The sequence below is a fragment of the Ictidomys tridecemlineatus genome, chromosome 10 (assembly GCF_052094955.1).
Source record: "Ictidomys tridecemlineatus isolate mIctTri1 chromosome 10, mIctTri1.hap1, whole genome shotgun sequence".
NCBI classification, from domain to species: domain Eukaryota; kingdom Metazoa; phylum Chordata; class Mammalia; order Rodentia; family Sciuridae; genus Ictidomys; species Ictidomys tridecemlineatus.
The window spans coordinates 129262238-129282192 of NC_135486.1; positions in this window are offsets into that span (position 1 = coordinate 129262238).

The window sequence follows — 19955 nt, forward strand, 5'->3', positions numbered from 1 at the left end:
CTTCCCACTCATTACACTCGATGGTGTAATGAAAACGGCAGATGATAACTAGGATTGTGGAGGATATGGAGCAATTGGAACCCTCATAGAGTGTTGGTGGGTGGTAAATGGGTGTTAGGGTTTAGATATGAGGTGTCTCCCAAAAGCTCATGTGTGAGACAATGCAAGAATGTTCAGAAGTGAAATGATCATGAGAGACGTAGCCTAACCAGGGGATTAATCCACTAATCCACTGGGTTAACTGGGTGATAAATGTAGGCAGGTAGAAAGTGACTGGAGGAAGGGGGTCACTGGGGGGGTGTGCCTTTGGTGTTTATATTTTGTCCCTGGTGAGTGGAGCCCCCTGTCCGCCTCCTGGTTTCCCTGTTCTGAGCTGCTTCCCTCTGCTGTGCTTCTCTGCCGTGATGTTCTGCCTCACCTCAGGGCCCAGAGCTATGCAGTTGGTTGACCATGGACTGAACCTCTGAAATCGTGAGATAAAATAAACTTCTCTTCCTCTAAGTGGTTCTCATTGGGTGTCTAGAAGAGCAACAAAAACCTGCCTACAACAATGGGGTCTGGAGAACAGGCTGGTTCTTCCTCAAAAGTTGAACTTGGAGTAACCACACCACCCAGCAAAGAATTGAAAAATAAGCATTTAAAAAACTTAATCACAGATATTCATAACAGCATTATTCATAAAAGCAAAAGATGAAATCAATCCAACCGTCTCTCTACTAAAATAATATAATATTCAGAAATAAAAAACGAGGCACTGGGGCTGAGATTCTGGCTCAGTGGTAGAGCGTTTGCCTAGCATGCATGAGGCACTGGGTCCCATCCTCGGTACCACATAAAATAAATAAATAAATAAATAAAATAAAGTTATTTTAAATAGATAATAAAAAAAAAGAAATGAAGCACTGATGCTGAAGCATGGACAAATTCTGAAAACATTAAGGAAGCTAGTCATAAAAGGCATATAATAAGGTTGTGCTATGTGATTCCATTATAATAATTCTACTTTTATTATTTATTTATTTATTTTGGTGCTTGGGGATTTGAACCCAGGGCCCCATGCATGGCAGGCAATCACTTTATCACTGGGCCACATCCCCAGCCCTACAATTCCATTTATATAAAATGTCCAGAATATGCAGATCCATAGACACATAAGATACATTAGTGGTTGCTGAATGCTGTGGGCAGGGGGAAGGGCACTGGAATCCTTTAGTAAGTACAGAGTTCTTGTTAGGGAGGTAAAAATATTCTAAAATAAACTGTGGTGATGGTTGCACAACTTTGTGTATATATTAAAAATTATTGAATTGTATACTTTTAGCATGTAAATTACATCTCGAATTTTTACAAAAAAAAAGAACAACAGTGAATCAACAACTTCAGTCAGTTAAAGTTGGCTAAGTAATGCTGGTATAGTTGGTAAGACTATAATAGTTGACAAAAGATATATTTTATTGCAAAAATAGATTCTTTGTAAAGAAAATGAATAAAGTAGTCTTATTACAGAATTTTCATATATAAAACAGAAAGTAATGGGTCCCTATTTACCCATCACTCAGCTTCAACAATTATCAAAATTTTGGCAATCTTCTTTCATCTCATAGCATGTTTTTAATACATCACTGATAATCTGGAAACATAAACCCTTTTCCATATTTAGAGATGTGTGTTTAGCATTCTTTTCATTTTTGTCTGCTGAATATTTTCAAAGCATTATTATTCCCTGAAGATGGGAATTGTCTGTCTTGTTTACATGCTGAATTCTTTTATCACTCAGAAATACTTTCAAATGAAAGTAACAAGAAACTCAACCACAGTGGCTTGTACAAACATGAGCTTATTTTTTCTTCATATTAAAAAAAACCGGAGGTAGACACCTCTAGTGTTGGTTCAGAAGCTCAGGCAAATAGCTCTGAGATTCCTTTGGATTTTCTACCATGAATAGTTAAGACAGGAAGGGAGACAGGCAGCATCAATATTAGAAAAGTAAAAGTGTTCCCAGGAATCCCACCCATGTCTGCTTAAATCTGGGCCACTTCTGGCTGGAAAGTTCGTGAGAAATAGGGGGTTTGGAAATAGGAATGGGAAGTGGGTCACCAACTGACAATATCTTGCAGACAGTCTTAACATATAGTAGGAGGTATCTTCATAGACCCTTATAAACGTCTGTTGAGTGCCTATGGTGGAATGTTTATTCATGAATACCCAGGGCTCCTCCCTTCATGGGATAAGACCTCCATGCTCCACTGAACTCAGGCATCTGAATTATCTTTGGTGAATGAAATGGACATAGAAGTGGCTATAAGAGAGAGACTTTCTTATGTCTGCAACATGGAAGCATGGCTTGAGATGTCCCTTCCATCAGTTGGGGTCCTTTATTAACTATGATGAGAATTTCCAGCTTATCCATCAAGAATATGTTGTATGAACAAGGATTAACCTCTATTATGTAAGCCAATGAGATTTTTTTGGTTGTTACTGCAGCCTCATTTATCCTATACTGACTAATGCAATGCTGGTACCAGGTTACAAAGAAATCCATAACAAATTTTCCAGATAAATATTTAAAAGCTTATATTTCTGATCACATTACACACTAATACCAAGAGTGTGCCTAAATTAAGATAAATGATAGCTACTTGAAAGTTAAACAACATAAAAAATAACTTCTATCAATGTGAAAATCAATGCTTTTGGTGGGGTAGACTAGTCATTTAAGATAATGGGACCATTGTATAAAAATACATGTAGGGTACGATAGCATTGTTCTTAGCAAAATCTATACTCTAAAGCTGTTATTACTAAAAATAAATGCGTTCAACTGGCTAAAGATAAAAATTAAGAATTCAAAAATAAGAAGTAGAAAATGAACAGCAAAATAAAAGTATAGTCAGAGGAAGCAATTCATACAGATAAGAGCATGCATTAATCACAAAGAAAAACATTCAGTGAGATTGATTACTCAGATCAAGACTCAGTTGGTAAAACAGGAAAATCTTTGGAAAGGCTAATTCTCCCTAAAACCAGAGAAAACACAGATATTTGGCACAGGATATGAGGAAAGGGCAGGATCAATTGATCCAGCACTTCTGGTGGGTGGTTGGATATGACCGTCAAAATGTGACAGGAGCATACCTTGAAGATTTGAGGAATTTGTAATGTCAGATTGAACCAAATGAGGTTCTCAAATATGAAGTCTCATGAGAAAATGTTACTTTTCTTTTTGTAAGCAATTTGGGTCCCTGGACCCGGCGTGAAGAGGAAGCCCCTCTCCAACAGACTTTGGGGCAGAAGACGTCAGTCATTCTGGTCCTGCAGATAGGTCGCCGGACCTGGTCCCCGTGATCCTTTAAATCCTGTGCAAGGGGGATAATCTCTGTTATCTCACTTCTGTTCTTTCTTCCCCTTCTAGAAATTTCTCCCGGATGATCCTCAAGCTCAAAAAGATGAAATCACCCTCAGGTTCCCTCCAAACTACAGGGGTGGTCCCAGCCATGCCTTATCTATCCACCAAGTCATCTCCTGTCTCCGATGCCTTCAGAGAAGCCCCTGGGGTTAACTTGCTTCTTCTCATGCTAAAAGGCAGGGCTCTTTCTGAGCTCAGGAGCAAACCCCCTCCTCTTCTACCGTTTTTTCTTCGCTAGGCTTAGAAGAATGAGCAATTAAGAATGGAAGCCTGAGGACCATTCTGACCTCTAGATCTTTGTCTGCCCTTATCAGCTCCATCTCCAATGGGAGGATTTCTTCCTTACTGTCCAGGATCCTTGGGTGTAAAGGACAAACGCATCCAGGCTCTTCGTCTAGAGTAGACCCTGGCCATTGGCACTGAGGGCCAGCACTGAATGACAGGCCATTCCTTGGTGCATATCCACATTTATTCATTTACTCATTCATTCACTCAAAAATATTTCTCTGCACACCTGCTTGGTGCTGGATCATTTGCTAGACCCTGAGGATTCAGCAGTGAAATCAGTAGAGAAAAATCCCTGCCCTCTTGGAGCTAACATTTTGGAAGTGCAGAGGAAACAAGAAGCCAAATAAATCGGTCAACTAAAATGCACGCCCCTAGTAGTAAGATCTGTGGAGGAAAAAAATAAAAACAGGAACGGAGGCTGGGGCCTGAGGGCGGCTGCAGTTTTAAAGGCAGACATTCAAGACCCCACTGACGGGTGACCTTGGAATGAAGGCAGGAAGGAGGAGTGAGTGGACCATGCAGGTTCCTGGGAGAGAGAAATTCCAGGTAGAAGGGTTGACCAGGGATTAGTCCTGAAGAGGAGGCCTGGGAAGAGCATGGGAGGAAACAGCAGAGAGATCGGGAGCTGAGGTGGAGGTGACTGCAGGGTGGAGGGCGGACGTTGGCTGTTGCCCTAGTGAACTGGGAGCTACTGAAGGATCCTGAGGGAGGGTGGGGATCATTGTGGGGACGCTCTGCGGGGAACAGACCCTGGTGCAGCTCAGTGGGTTAAGAGGCGCCTGTCGTAACCTGGGTGAGAGGCGGCGGTGGTTAGACCCTGAAGCATCACAGGAGGAGATGAAAGTGGCTGGGAGCTGGGGATCCTGCAGGTGGCATTGTGGAGAGGCCGTCTGGAGAGGAAGACGGGAATCGGCAATGGCTCCAACCCCAGCTTTGAATCCCCAGATCCACAAGGCGATGTGACCTCTCAGATCTCCTCTTTCATCCGCCTCCTTCCCCTCTCAGGACCTTCGTGAGATTCCCCTCTGCACGCTGTTCTCTGGAGCTCAGTGACTCTCTCTCCAGAGGGCTCTGTGCTTGGACCTGGGGGTGGGGGCAGGCGGGAGAGAAGAAGGGAGCCTCAGCTCATCGGAATTCTGCCTCAGTCTCCTTGCTCTCTTCAGTGACAGTGGAAAAAAACATGTCTGTGTCACCTGTTCAGTGAAAAGCAATATTTAATTAGGGCTGGGAGAGTTAGACAAGCAAACAATTAAATGTTCTATTACGATCAGTCGTGAGCCATTTAAGCTTCAGTCCAATAAAGAATCATTATAAAGTTCTCATGGAAATGGAAATAAAAATAGTGCAGCCTTGGGTTGCATTCCCATGTCCTTGGGCTGCCGAGGCTCTGAAGGCAGTTTGGGGGCGGATGAAGGCTCCCAGCCCCAAGGGGACTCCGCACAGTCCGGAAGGAGGTGCAAGGCAGGCGCATCCTCCCGGGGAAGGAGGGACAAGGGCAGGAGAGGAGCTTTCAGCTGAGCCGGTTTGCACCAGGGCAACAGGGACTTTTTCATCTTATTTTTAGAGAAGCAACATGAGTATTTTGCCTGGGAGGGAGAAGCAGCTTAAAAGAAATTTCGGAATGTCTTGTGAGATGTTGGATTATAGAATAAATATGTCTAATAAAATCCCCCTGGTTGCTCAGCTTTGAGGATTTGAAAGTAACTTCAGACTGTTCCGGAAGGTGTTGCTTGGCTGCAGCTGGAAAAATACCTGCTGAGGGCTTTGAGATGAAGCGATCATCCATCTCCGAGTCCCTGCAGCCAGGACTCCCGCCCGGGCTGCTGGGGACGCATGGAGGGCAAACTCAGGCTCTCCTTGTGGTTTCCTCTCAGCATCCCCTGCTCCACTCCAGGAGCCCCTGTCCCCTCTTTGGAACGGCCAGTGCATCATGGGAATAGGCTTTAGATAAAGCCCTAGTGTAAGTCGGGTCTTTGGGGTTGCAAGTAACAGAAAACACACTCAAACTGGTTTAAGTAAAATGAGAAACCTGTGGCTCAGGTACCTGAAAAAGTTCAGGGCTAGATCTAGCCCCAGGCTGGACTGGATCAAAGTGCTGTTACGTCCACAGGAATCCAGCTCCCTCCCCTTGACTCCGTTGGCATCACTCATGGATAGAGGCTCTGGGGCCGGTGGCCACGTGGCTTCTGGAGGCCACTTGGAAGAATTTGCTTCTTTTTCCTCTTGGCTCTGTTCAAGCACATTCTCAATCTGATTCCAGAGGCCAGAAAGGTGGGACAACTTAATTGGCCAGACTAAGGTCACAAGCTTACCCCTGGATCCAAGGTGCGATGGACCCTTACATAAAACACAGGATGAATTCTTGCCTCCTGATTTCCCATCATGGTCAAAGGCTTATTTGAGGCCAGTTAGGAACCAGGGAGGAACGTCCGTGAAATGAGGAGCAACATGTCTGTCTCAAGTCCATGGGTTGAGACCTTGGGAAGAGACCCCCAGTTTGCAGGGTGTTAATACTTGCTTTCCTTAAGCACTGTGTTGTCTAGAGTGGGGTGGGCAGCCTTGTTCTCTCAAGGGCCATATATTAAAATTTTAGCTGCAGATGATCCTTGACTCGTAATGGTTCCACTTAACAAATTCTCGGGGATTTTCGATGTTGCGGGGGCAATATTTATTTGGTAGAGACTCTGTTTCAAATTGTGAATTTTGATCTTTTTCAGGCTAGCCCGGTGTGACAGGAAGCAGCTGGCTGTAGCCACAGGATCATTAGGGTGCATGATAGATGGTCTACAGGGGTCTGCTGCAAGGCTAGGGTGTTGGTAGGCTAAGTGTGGAAGAGCATTTTCAACTGACGGTGGGTTTTCCGAGACTGCAGAGGACCTTCTGCATTCATGAGCATAGTCTCTGCCCCAGTACTTAACTCTGCCATTGTGGTTGGGAAACCAGCCATAGACACTCAGGAAACAAAGAGGCGTGGTTGAGTTCCAATAAAACTTTATTTTTAAAAACTAAGGCTCAGGCCAGGACGGGGCCCGATTTGCTGGCTTCGACCTCAGGCTGGGCTTCTTGGGGTGCTGCATTGGAGTTAGAGGGCGGGCACAAGGTTTGTGGCCGGTGGGGTGGGTGAGATGTGGGAAAAGAAAAATGAGAGACAGGATTGGGCTGGAGGGGCCGTGAGACCACATTGCAGAACTCATAAGGTCCCTGCCAGCCCTTGGGAGATGTTCTGGAGCAAAGGTGCCCATGGAAGGAGGCCTGCAGGGAGCAGAAACGGTCAGACCCTGGTTCACTACCTTGCTTCATCCTTAGCCAGGGACCACCCCAAAAGAGTTTGTGCAATAGCTGAGGAGGTTGAAGTTGCTGCTGGGTGGAGAGTGTTGGTCACTCCCACTCCTTACCACTGGGGGGCGCGTTCTCCCTGAGGGTGGATTGAGCGCCACATCTCCAAGTCCTCTGCAAGAGTGAGGAGGGGTCAGCTCAGAGGGAAGGGACCAGGGAGGAAGATTCGCTTTGGAGTAATACTTTGACCTGCCCCTAGAATGGGCCCAAAGCGTTCCATCTGTGCTTTTCCGTAAAAAAGAGTGTGATTTAGCTTAGTGCATCCTTTCTCTTGTGCACAGGTGGCATTGAGCATCAGAGCAAGAAGTCAGAGGCTGCCACGTTTGAAGTGGGTCAGGCTTGTCCTGCTCGGTTTTATTTTTAAATGACAAACTTCTGATTATAGTTTGGCTTTGCACGTGGCTTTCTACAGCAGAGAATGTACTGCTCTTTTCACTGAGAAGGGAGGTCTTGGAATTATAGCTTCTTACCAGCCTTCATTTCCCGTGAGTCTACCCCAGAGACATGAATCTGGGCGACAGTCCTACTGGATCAGCGGAGAGTGGGCTGGAACCCTGGGAGAGCCACCAAAGCCAGGGCCCCGGTCAGCGTTTTTGGAGCTCAGGAAGGTTGGCTTTCTTAGAAACCTCCTGATCTTGCGAATCTCGTCTTCAGACCTTTGGCACTGCACCTGTAAGAAGAGAGTTATCAGGTGCATGACAGCCACTAAGTCTTTTTATTTGCTTACATTTTATTCAGTGATCTTTTTAATTGACGCGTAATAATTGTACATATTTATGGGATGCTATGTGATGTTTTGCCACATAGAGACATTATGTAATGTTCAACTCACGGTAAGCATGTCTGTCTCCTCCAACGTAGTTTCCTTATGGTGAGAAAACTGAGCATTTATAGACGGATCTTGACCATCGTGAAAAGGAAGATTTGGAAATGTTAAGTAAACATTGTGACCTTTGCCGGTGAAGGGATGGAACTGGAGACTTTCATGCTAAATGAAATAGTCCCCAAAGGTCAAAGGTTTTCTCTGCTATGTGGACACTAATCCAAAAGAAGGTGGAGGGGGGTTTAAAAAATAATAGAAGAAATATCAGTGGAGTAGACCAAGGGAAATGAAGGGAAGTGAGGAGGGTTGGGGTCGGGAAAGAGAGTGGAATGAATCTGACCTACCTTTCCTATGTGTATATATATGAAAATTTCCCAGCGAATCTCACCATCATGTACATCCACAAGACACTGTTTTTTGTTTTTTTTTAAGTAAGTAAATAGCAGGAAGATCAATAGAGAGAAGGAAACACGGGGAGGGAGGTGGAGAAGGGAAGGGGAAATACCGGGGACCGAATTAGAGCAAATTATATTCTGTGCTTTTGTAATGATGTCAAAATAAATTCTCTTGTCATGTATAACTACAAAGAACCGATAAAAATTAAAAAAAAAAAAAAAGAAATGCTAAGTAACTTGCCTAAGGTTGTACAGATGGCAAACTAAACCAGGATCCAAAAGGCAGATGTATGTCACAGCGTTTGGGCTCCTTTCTCATCTTGAGTGTCATCTCTTTGGTAGGACAGAGTTCTCTGGTTATATAGCCAGAAAAGCAGCATTTCCCCCTGGACCCGTGTTGTTCTGACAGCTAGTATGAAATTCTGCTCTGTAGTGGCTTTGGATTTCCTTAGGTGTCTGTGTCTACAAGTAACAGGGAGGCTGAGGCCATTGTGAAAATCCAGGGTACGGGTGAGCCCCTGGGAGTGGGGGAGCATGGGTCAGCATGGAATGGACCTCAGTGCCTAGGTCTATGTAAGACAGTGGTCACATGTGGAAAAAAAATGCCACCAGAAACGTCTTTTGGGAACATGAAGCCCACCTTCCAATTCTTTGCACACATGCAGTAAGTAACCGCAGGGCTACGGGGGCTGTTGGTGATGGAAATTAGCCTGATCTATTCAAAGAGCCGACAAAAGGCATGAATCACCAGGTATCTGAGAGAACAGACCAAGTCGCCAGCAGATTTTTATTGTTTTTGTTTGGCCCCGAAGGAGGGGGATTCAAAGCATTTGACAGCATTTCAATCGTGGAAGAGCTCGTTTGAAAATTCCATTTCTAGTTCTTCCTCTGGAGACCCTGGGCCAGCTGCCCTTGTCGGTGTCACTCGTCTGGCTCTCCGTTCTTCCTGTGTTTCTGACCCTCTGTTTTAGGGAACAGAGAAAGCTGGGATTTCCAGAGGACCGTGGGCATCTTCCCCAGTAGGATGGATCCCAGGTACCAACTTGCAGGATGGACAACCGGGAGGAATCCTTAGAGCATACGCAATGCAGGGACATGACATGGGTCAGGGGCCACACAAGGCCACGTGGAATGGCATCTTCCCGAGGGGTCGGGTTGATGTTCCCAGAGCTGCAGAATTTCCCCTGATCCAGTTAGGCCAAGATGGCCGGCCACTGGTCTATGTGCAGCTCGGAGGTGGGTGAACGAGTGGACGTGGGTACAGGTGGCATTTCTGGGTGGCCTCTGGGGGGAATGAGGTGCTTGCTGAGGATGTGTTGCAGTGAATGACAGAATTGTGTCTTGACTGTGTGCCTTGAACCCAGGGTGTTCAAGATGGCGGCTCACACTGGAGTGAACGTGCTTAGATTTTATCACGTAGCCCTTTTATCAGCATATTATTTCAGTTTAATTGTCCCTCCTCCAGTCCCTGGGGTTTGACACTGACAGCAGAAGTAAGAGCCATCCGTGTTGGTTTCACATGGTGTCAGGACTCATCTCCTGGCCCTGGTTTGCCTGTCTGACTAGTTGTCTAGCTAGCGGTCGAGTGGGTCAGATTTCAAGTTACCTTTGTGGGTTTCCTCTCTTTTCCAAGCCTCATTTTGGGCTTGTTCCGTGGAGTCATGAAGCCCCAGTTCTCTCGGTAAGTCCATGCTGCAGAATTCTTTTCTAAAAAAAATATTTAAATGAGTTTGAATCCTTTCAGAATATATTAGATGACCCGCTCCCTTGGGTTGGATATTTGCAGGGATGAAAGTAAACTGAACATTTATCAGACATCTTTTCTTTCTCCTTTTAATTGAACGGGAGCCTGGCTGCTGGGAGGATTGGTATTCTGCCTAAGGGTCTCCCTGAGCATCCACAGCCGGGCTCCTGATGGCCAGGCCAGGGCAAAGGTGCCCCAGCATGGAGAATCAGAACCTCCACTTGTGGGTCAACTCCATTGAAGGCCCTCCTGAATCTGTGATGGCCGAGTCCCTTCTTAATTGGCAGCCCATCTGTCTCCTCGGGGGACTCAGAGAGACCTCATACCAGCGTTAGTAACTTTGTATTTTGCAAATGGTTTATGGTTTATGATGAACCAAACATCTGCCTTTCAGACGACCTGTTGGGGTAAGTCTGACCTGGGGCTGGAGTCCATAGTGGGGGACCCCATCCTGTATGTCCACAGGGTAATCCTGATCAACCTTCGCTGGGAGCCCCCAGAGTGTGAATTTGCAAACTGTGCCCCTCTGGGGAGACAGCCCCACTGCCACACAGTTGGGCAACCCAAGAGCTTGTCCTTCTAGAAGAAAGCATGACCTTATCCCTTCAGCCATGCAGAGAGTGTAGCTCCCGCTGGCCCCTGGAGTCCTGAAGTGAATGTTATTCATTCTTTTGTGACAGTTGAGCAAACCTCTCCAGGTGCTGGTTCTTTCCAGAGAAAGAAAGATCTACCTCCTCCGTGTCCAGTCTTCTTTGCGTCCTCCTTGTGACCTAGCCATTTGGCTGTGATGTGAGCGTTGTTGGTCTCATTTTAGAGATGAGAACTTTGGGGGCTCAGAGGATCACTGTGCAGTTTTGAAGGGATCAGACTGGAATGATCAGAGCTCGGGTTTGCCCATCCCAAAGCCCATGATTCTTCAACGACGCCTCCCTGTGCCGTCGTGGGAGAGGGTCTGGTTTTGTATGGACGGTGGTTCTGTGTACCTCTCTGTCCCTCCCCAACCCTGATAATGCCTGAAGTTCAAATCCAGCTCCAACTCCTTGCCTAGCTCCGTGATCAATGCCTAAGAGGTAAAGAGCAAGAGGAACATCCTGTTGAGTTTGGAGAGATTGACAAGTCAATCAACGTCCCTCTCCGTTTCTGTTTCTCCATGAGAAATATCTGAGGGAGAAGGGGAGCCCTGACCTGGGATCTCCCCTCAGGCTGGCCACTAATTTGCTGTGTATAGCCCTGAACACGTCACTCGACTAGGTGACCACCTCATTGGGGTTTGCTTGGGACTTTCTCAGTTTTAGCACTGAATGTCCTTGGAGACCCCTTTGTTCCTGAGTAAATCTCACAGGATTGTGGTCATCCTTCATGTGATCCTAAAACTTCTGCCTGGCTCAGAGCTTCATTTCACATAAAACAGGGAGTCAGCTTTTTTTTTCTTCCTTTCTTTCTTTGTAAAACAATTATACAAGTCATGCATTTGATTGCTGAAAACAGAGATAACCCCAAAGCATGATGCTCAAACTAATTAAGGGAAGAAAAGATGCTCAATGGTGATTTTAAAGAAACAAGAATCAAAACACGCTATCATCTTCACCTTTCAGATTGGAAAGAAAATGAAAATATTGAGAAGGCTTAGTTTCAGCTGGAAAGGATGACGGTGCTGGGGGAGAGGGAACGTAGCCTCTCATTTTCTGTTCTGCGAGTGCAAATTGGGGCAACCTTTTAGGAAGCCCATTGGGTACATTTATTAACATTTGAGTGTGAACATCATTTATTGTAGCAGATCCATTTCTAAGAATGTGTCCTCTAGAAATATTTGTCTGGGTCTATGAAGATGTGTATGAAAGAAGGTTCAATACAGATTTTTTATTTTTATTGTAAGAAAAAAATGGAACTCATCTAGGAATCCACCCACTGGGACGAACGGTGGAACAATTCCATATGGTGGACGTTTGGGTATTTCTCTTTCTGTTCTTCCTGTAGAAAGAGTTCTCAAACTTTAGCATGCATCTGAATCACCTGGAGGGTTTGTTCAAATGGATGCCAGGTCCTCATCTCCAGAGTTCTTGTTTTAGTAAGTCTGGGACGGAGCCCAAGAATTTGCATTTCTAAATACGCTCCCAGATGATGTTTCTGGTCCCAGGACCATATTTTGAAAAAAAAAAAAAAACATTGATATAGAGAAAAAGGAGAAGATCTTTTTAAAATGAGATCTAGTCCAAGTCTGGGAGCAGCACATTAGAGAGAGAGAGAGAGAGACAGAGACAGAGAGAGAGAGAGAGAGAGAGAGAGCGAGAGCGAGCGAGCGCGCACACCTTGGACAGAAGTCCAGGCATGGGGCAGAGGGACCCTCTGATTTACCCTCCACTGGCCTGGACCTCCCACCTTATCACTTAGAGAATGAGCCAAGTAAAAAGGGGCTGGATTACTCAGCAAACTTAAAAAAAAATAGCGATTCTTATAGAGCAAGTCTCAGGTGTGGTCAGAAGGAGGACTTGGCTTGTGAGCTGTCCCTCCCCAGCACAGACACAGGGCGAGGAGGAGGAGGAGGAGGAGGAGGAGGAGGAGGAGGAGGAGGGCGGGCTGGCGGGGACTCCTGCCAGCTGTGTTTGTTGGTGTCTCTGCTCCTCCCTGGGAAGCTGGCATTCTGGTTTCGAGGACAACATCAGATGCTCAGGGACTAAAGGAGCAGGTGTTCCCAGGAACTGAGCCTTGCGAACAAATTAACAGGTGTTGACTGCCGCCGGGCAGAGGTGGGTTGCGTGTGGATGTGGTTTCCTGCCTTCTTCTCCTGTTCGGTCCCAGGCTCGCATCACCACGTTGGTCCCCTGCTCCCGTCAAGCTTCTCTTGAGCCCTTCCTGTTGCATCCTGTGACTTAATTTGGGACTTCTCCCCAGGCGCAGGGTTCTGCCCCTTCTTCCCCAGCCTCGACGGTGAGGTTTGCTCTGTGAGGAGGAAGAGGAGGATGGAGTGAGGGAAAACCCCCTCCTCTTTCCCTCCATCATGTCCACCATTACCACCACCTTTGCTAGAATTTTCTTCCATGTCCCAGGTAAGATCAAGGGAGGGAAAGGAAACACAAATCGCTGTTGCTGTGCGACTCCTCGTCCACCAATCTGAGCTTTGCTCTGTTTCTGGACACACAATCCGCATTTTGTGTCTCACCCTCTGTTCAGGCTCTGTGCACCACCTAGAAAAAGCACACTGGTGTGCACTCACACCAGTGTGCTTTTTCTAGATCTCTCTCTCTCTCTCTCTCTCTCTCTCTCTCTCTCTCTCTCTCTCTCTCTCTCTCTCTCTCCCTTTTTATTTCCAGACTGGGTCTCACTAAGTTGCTTAGAGCTTCACTAAGTTGCTGAGGCTGGCCTCGAACTTATGATTCTCCTGCCTCAGCCTCCCAAGCTACTGGGATCACAGGCGTGCAGCACCACACCTTGCTTATTCTTGAACAACTTTGATTCATTCATTGCAGCTTGCTTCATTCTGGATTTGACTTTCCTGGCTATTGAATTTGCTACTCGTTCTCCCATTCATCTCCTTTCCTCAGATTGGTACCAACTTGGCCGCACTCAGAAATGATTTGAATTCTCCAACCAAGAATCCCTTTCCTAGGCTACCATGGGCAGTTCCTAATGTCAGTTCTCTCTAGTAACCTTTACCTGACCCTTCCTGTTCCAACACCACACCTTCAGACAGAGCAACCTCCAAGGGAAAGACTCGGGATTTCTTCTGTCGGAATCCCTGGCCTGAACCGGAGGAGAGAAATATGAACTTGGAAGTAAACTGGAAGTCAATGACCCCCATGGAGGAAGGTCAGAACTGTAAAACTGCAGACTAAAGCCGAATCAATGTTGAGCTGACTAGAAGGTGTTACAAGGTGCTGGTCATTGAACAGAACTCTGTGAGGATCCTGGTGGGCAGCGCATCTGCTGTCCATGGTGCTAAATTGCCCCTGGGAGAGGAACAGGAGTGGGTCCACAGGAAGGAGAATGGGAACAATTGTGCTACTGTCCCCATCAAGAAGGTGCATACTGTTAAATTAGGCTCTAGTTAAGCTGTAGTTATTTGAGGCTGTCTGATTGGACTTGTGATCCATGACCACGGAGAAAGGAAATATCATTGAATCTTTGGCTAGGCGTTGTGCTTGACACTGAAGCTACATAATTTTTTTTTCTTCTTAGTAGCAGGGATTAAACTCAGGGGTACTGAGCTACATCCCCAGCCCTATTTTGTATTTTTATTTAAGGAGAGACAGGGTCTCACTGAGTTGCTTAGGGCCTCCCTAAGTTGCTGAGGCTGGCTTTGAACTCGTGATCCCGTGATCTCACCCTCCTGAGCCGCTGGGATTCCTGGCTGAGCTACATAATTTATTTTAAGCTTTAGAATAGCTAAAGGTAAGTATTAGTATCTTCATTTTACTGATAACGAAAGAGAGGCCCAAGAAAAGTTGCTCATACTTTGGTCAAACTCCTAGAGCTATAAAGTGGTGACCAGGGCTCAAACCACAGAGGATTCCATCCCCAAAGCCACCACTGGTGACATTAGATCCACATGAATAGAAGGTGTTACAAGTTGAACAGAACTCTGTGACGATCCTGGTGGGCAGCCAGTGCCAATGATTCTTTTTTTAGGCAGTTACTCGAGAACTGTGGACACCTTGGTAGGTTACCAGATTGCACGTTTTTTTTTGCACCAGGACAGTTCAGATTTCAAATCTTGGAGATTCCGAAATGATTTCACCCACTTTCTTTGTCTTCCAACAACACACACCACACTCCCACCAATGAACAATCTTCATGGACTTTTTCTTTTCCTAGGACAGGGATGTGAATGTAAGCAAGACATTCAAATTAAAGTGGACTGTTTCATTTTAATTGACCTTTGAGTCCCCATTCACCATCTCCCTCCCTGCCCGCCCCCTCCTCCGTGGCTTGCTGGGCTCTGAGATTCATCAGCGCCTGAGGCTCAGCAGCTGTAATTGGTTTGTAACTTCCTGGAATGTCAAAGCCAAGATGGAAATTTTACGTATCACTCCACCAATTCCATCCTGGCTTTAATAATAAGTTGGCAGAAGGGAAGGCAGATTTACAGCGGGAGAGAAATGTAATCAAATTTGGAGGTGAAATGCAATAAGTACAAATGCTAGTTTTCATTTGGAAGCTTCTTAGATAAATGTGATTTCACTCGGCTCCCCAGCCGAATCCTTTGTTTCTTCCCTGGGAACAGCGGAGGGCCTGGGCACAGTAATAACCCTGGAAGGGAGAGTCTGTATCCGGGGGTTCCCCACCCTGGCTCCGGCAAGTGACCCTGGCCACTGGGAGGTGCTGCTGGGAGATCATAAAAGGTCAGCTGGCGGGACAAGGTTTAATTGGGAGCCTCTGACTTGCTGAATACCAGAGGGAAAAGCAGTGTATTAAGTCCTTTGAATGCCTTATCTATTTCAGGTTCACAGCAATGGTGTAAAGTAATATTCTTTCCATTTCATAGGGGAATAAAGTTAGGCTTAGGGAGAGGATTTTCAACAATAGCAGAGTGGGATTCTGTTAGTCTCTGTGGCCTTTCTTTTTTATCCTCTCTCGCAGAAATAACAACAGTTAACGTTTCTTATTAGAATAAATAACAGTTAATGTTTCTTGAATATTGGTGTGCTGGGTTCTTTAGGAGAACTGTCACAACATCTCTGTGTGGTTGTCCACACATCCGTAGGATGTTGTCCTATTTTAATATCTGGGTATCAGATGAGAATGCTCTCTCAAGATTGATCTCCTTATAAGAGTCGGAGAGAGCCCCGTGGAAAGATGTTCACCATCATTAGTTATTGGGGAAATGCAAAATAAGCCACACTGAGACACCATTAGACATCCATTGGCAGAGGGAAAAAAAATTGGGGGAGGGTAACCAGGGATTGAACTCAGGGACCCTCAACCCCTAAGCCCCATCCCCAGCCCTATTTTGTATTTTATTTAGAGACAGGGTCTCACTAAGTTTCTTGGTGCCTTGCTGTTGCTGAGGCTGGCTTTGAACTCGCGATCCTCCTGCCTCCACCTCTGAACTGCTGGGATGACAGGCGTGCGCCACCGTGCCTGGCTAAAAAGTTTTTTTTTAAAGTGATAACACCAAATACTGGGAGGATGTCAAGGATTAGGATGGCCCAGTCATTGCTGGTGGCAATGGAGAGTGATTCAGCCACTCTCAAAAATGGACCCCAGTTTCTTATAGAATTAAACACGTGCTTACCGTGCTACCCAGCAGGTGTACTCTTGGGTCTTTGACCCAGAGAAATGACAACTTTTGTTCATACAAAAGCTGGCACAATGAGTGTTCATGGCAGCTTTCTACCTAGCAGCCAATAATTGGAAATAATCCAAATGTCCTTTGACGGTGGGTGGTTATGCAAACTGTGAAGCATCTGCACTCTGAATTCCTGGTCAGCAATAAAAAGGATCAAGCTACAGATCCACGCAACCACTTAGATGGATCTCAAGGGAATTAGACGGAGTGGTAAAAAAAAGCCAATCCCCAAAGGTTACGAGCTACGTGCTTCTATTTAGATAGATTCTTGAAATGACATAATTATAGACATGGAGGGAGACTCCATATGGTGGCTGCAGATAGGAGAACGGAGGAGGAGACTGGCTGTGGCTACCATCGTACGGGTGGTGGTGATGGATCTGGATCATGGTGGTGGCCACATAAATCTATGCATATCAAAGATTTGAATAAAAACCACCCACCCACATACACCCCCCACACACACACACCTCAGTACACTGTAAAACTGGTAAAATCAAATAAAGGTGGTGAATCATATCCATTCCCTGGTTGTATTGAATTGTACCCTATTTATGCAAGATTAAAGGTATTGTCGGGAAAAATGGGGTAAAGCAATGTGTGATCTCTTGTTTTCTTAAAACTTCATGTGAAACTCTAATTAACTCAAAAAGGTGCTTTTGAAGGGTGATGAGGGAAGTGGATAAAGAAAGGGCAAGGCACTTGCCCAAGGTCACATGCTGGGTGATGGGACTTCTAAGTCTTGAGCTCCTCACCTCTGCTCCATGCTGTTGGGACCTTTGCTTCTGGAATTTGCCCTTCCCCTCTCCTCGTGGCTCTAGTGACCTGAGATTGCAAGTGCACGCTCTCACCCACACTCGGGGCGGACCTGTGAATGCTGAGTGCCATGCCCACCTGCCCCACAAGATGGAGGGGGGGGCATCCAGGAGGTCTGTGAGCCAAGCAGGGCCAGAGTCCTTTTAGAGGGAAATATCATGGAGGCCGAGAAAGAGAAAGACTCTTTAGTTCTGAGAGGACCACGGAAACAGAAATCTCCAAGTGCCAGTTCTCCACCAGGGCAAGATGGTGTGTCCGAAGATCAAGAGAAGGGAAATCAGAGCAAGGGATGGGGAAAGAGAGGTCGAAACCTGGTGATTGATAGAAGAGAGGCTCATCTGGGTCCATATCTGTTGTCATCCACCTAATATTCACAACTGAAGCCTCCTCTCCTTGACTTTTTGAAGCAGTAGATTCCCTTTTGGAGTACTTTACTATTATTTCTAAAATTAGCCACTCCCCATCGGTAGACCCGTTTTTCCTTGGGGGTCTACACCTTGGAGACGATTTTCCACCGAAGTTGTCAGCCCACCTCCAAAAGAGTTTAGATCAGGACTCAGGGAATACAGATTCTCACCCGAGTTCTGACACGGGTTGTGGGACATGGGACAAGTCACCTAACCACCAGTGTCCTCATCTGCTGCCTGGGATTTGACATCCCCCTCCCCAGTGAACCACACTAGGGGAGCCTGGTGGTTGGTTTGCATTTCTGATTTAGCTGACCAGATCCTCGGATGACCAAACCTGTCCACTAAGTCCTTTCACAGAAGGGTCAGGGCTGGGTTCTGGGAGATGCTGGGTTCTGGGAGATGCTGGGCAGGCGGAGGGGGAAGAAAGCACAAGGCTTGGTGAGGATTAAGGTGGGAAAGCCTCAAAAGACGCACTTCAAGGGATTTGTGCTTTACCTTGTTCAGGGCCCCCTAAGGTTGATCTTACCAAGGAGGCTCATCTTGAAATTCTCCTCCCTAGTGCACACCCCAATGCTCTGTGTTCCTCCGTGCAGCAGGGACTCTGGGGTCCAGCCTACCCAACAGATGGGACTCAGTCCGACAGCTTGCACTTGACTCCCACCTCAACCACGGCCTGTGAGAGTGGCCAAAGAGTGGATCTCAGAATCTCAGGTTCAGGTCCTAAGCTCTTCAAGTCTCTTCCGCAGCTTCACTGGGTACGGATTGAATGCTCTCTCCGAATGGAGGCACAGGATGGTAAACAACTTTTCCAAGGTCAGGAAACCACGGAGCGGAATAGCCAGAAGTTGAACCCTGGTGTGGGTACGCTTTTATCCACCCTCCATAGCAATCGGGGAAGGTTTCTACGAGGCGATGGTCAAAGGCTGTTTTTATTCTCTGTCTTGATGAAGTATTTGTATGCTCTGACATTTACAAGGTAAACAGAACATGAGCTCATAAGTCAGGAAGCTATTCCCTACCACTCTCTATATTCAGGTGAGACTGACCTCCCCCTGATCTGGGGGTGGCCATAGATTTGGGGGTGGCCACAGATCAGGTCTGTCCAACCAGGATTCATGTGCTCCGGGCCATAGTGATTAATTCAGCGGTGGGCACTTAACACAAGCCAGATCCATGATATATATATATATATATTAGTATTTATGTTTTAGTTGTAGCTGGACACAATACCTTTATTTTATTTATATATTTTCATGTGGTGCTGAGGATTGAACCCAGGTTCTCACCGGTACTAGGCCAGTGCTCTACGGCTGAGCCACAATCCCAGTCCCCAGATCCATGAGATTTGATCTGGGATTTTTTTGATGGCCCCTGGCAGGATGCTATTTGTTGATTGGCCGGGACTGAGTCATGTGCTCAGCTTCCAACCAATGGCTGTGGAGGAAGGGAGAAGATAGGATAATGGACTCTCCAAGGTCACGTCTACTCTAAGTGCATAAAGAGAGGGGGCAGGGGATTGGGTCTCTGAAGAAAAGCTTACCTTAGGTCAAGGGCATGGAGCTAGGAAGGTGCTGTTCCCATGCTCTTGCCTCCATGGAGGCTGGACGGAATTCTCCTCCACCAGCCCAGCCCTGTCCCAAGACAGACCAAGCCAGAATGGAGGAGGTGAACCCAATTTCATGAAATACAGTGGTGGGGGACACCTTCCGGCAGGCTGATTTTCAGGATCCCAGAGTCCCAGGCTACTCTTGTGTGGAGTCTCCCCCACATGATCAAGGTGTCCTGTACCCAGGTCCTGAGCTGTCCCCTCTGGGTCATAGGACGGTGCTTCCATCCTGCCTCCCATCTCAGATTCCTGCTATAGCTATGGCCTGCGCTTCCGGTTTCTCCACGGAGGAAATTACAAAGTGATGATCCATGAATGTGTTTTCTTTGGCTTGCACAGTTTTGTTTTTTTTTTTTTTTTTTAAGTGAAATCCATTGACATCTTTGAAAATCTACACTTCCAGGTTGTCTTAAAAAACTTGGAGGAAACTGTAACAGGCTGAGTAGAGGTGGCCCCAGGTTAGAGGGACATGCATCATTCAGCTCCCCACAGTGAGCCCGGACCACTTCAGTCACAGCTGTTTCCTGCCTGGGCTCGGTGGATACGGGGTTAGGACCCCTGCCCTCAAAGCCTGGGCCTCCTCCCACTGCCGGCCCTCTCCCATGGAGCTGAGGTTGTTCACTGAAATGCCGCCCAGGCTTGCTCTGAGCTGCCATGCGCTCTGCCACACTGTGCCCAGTGGCCTAGGGCAGACCACTAGAGGCTCTGGGACCCGGGTCCTGCAGGGAAGAGACAAGCAGATAACAGATATGAATGTCTCAGAAGCAAAAGTGCTCAGATGTGGGTTGGTGACTTGGATAGCACGCCCCCCTCCCCCCCATTTTTCTTTCTTTCTTTTTTTTTCT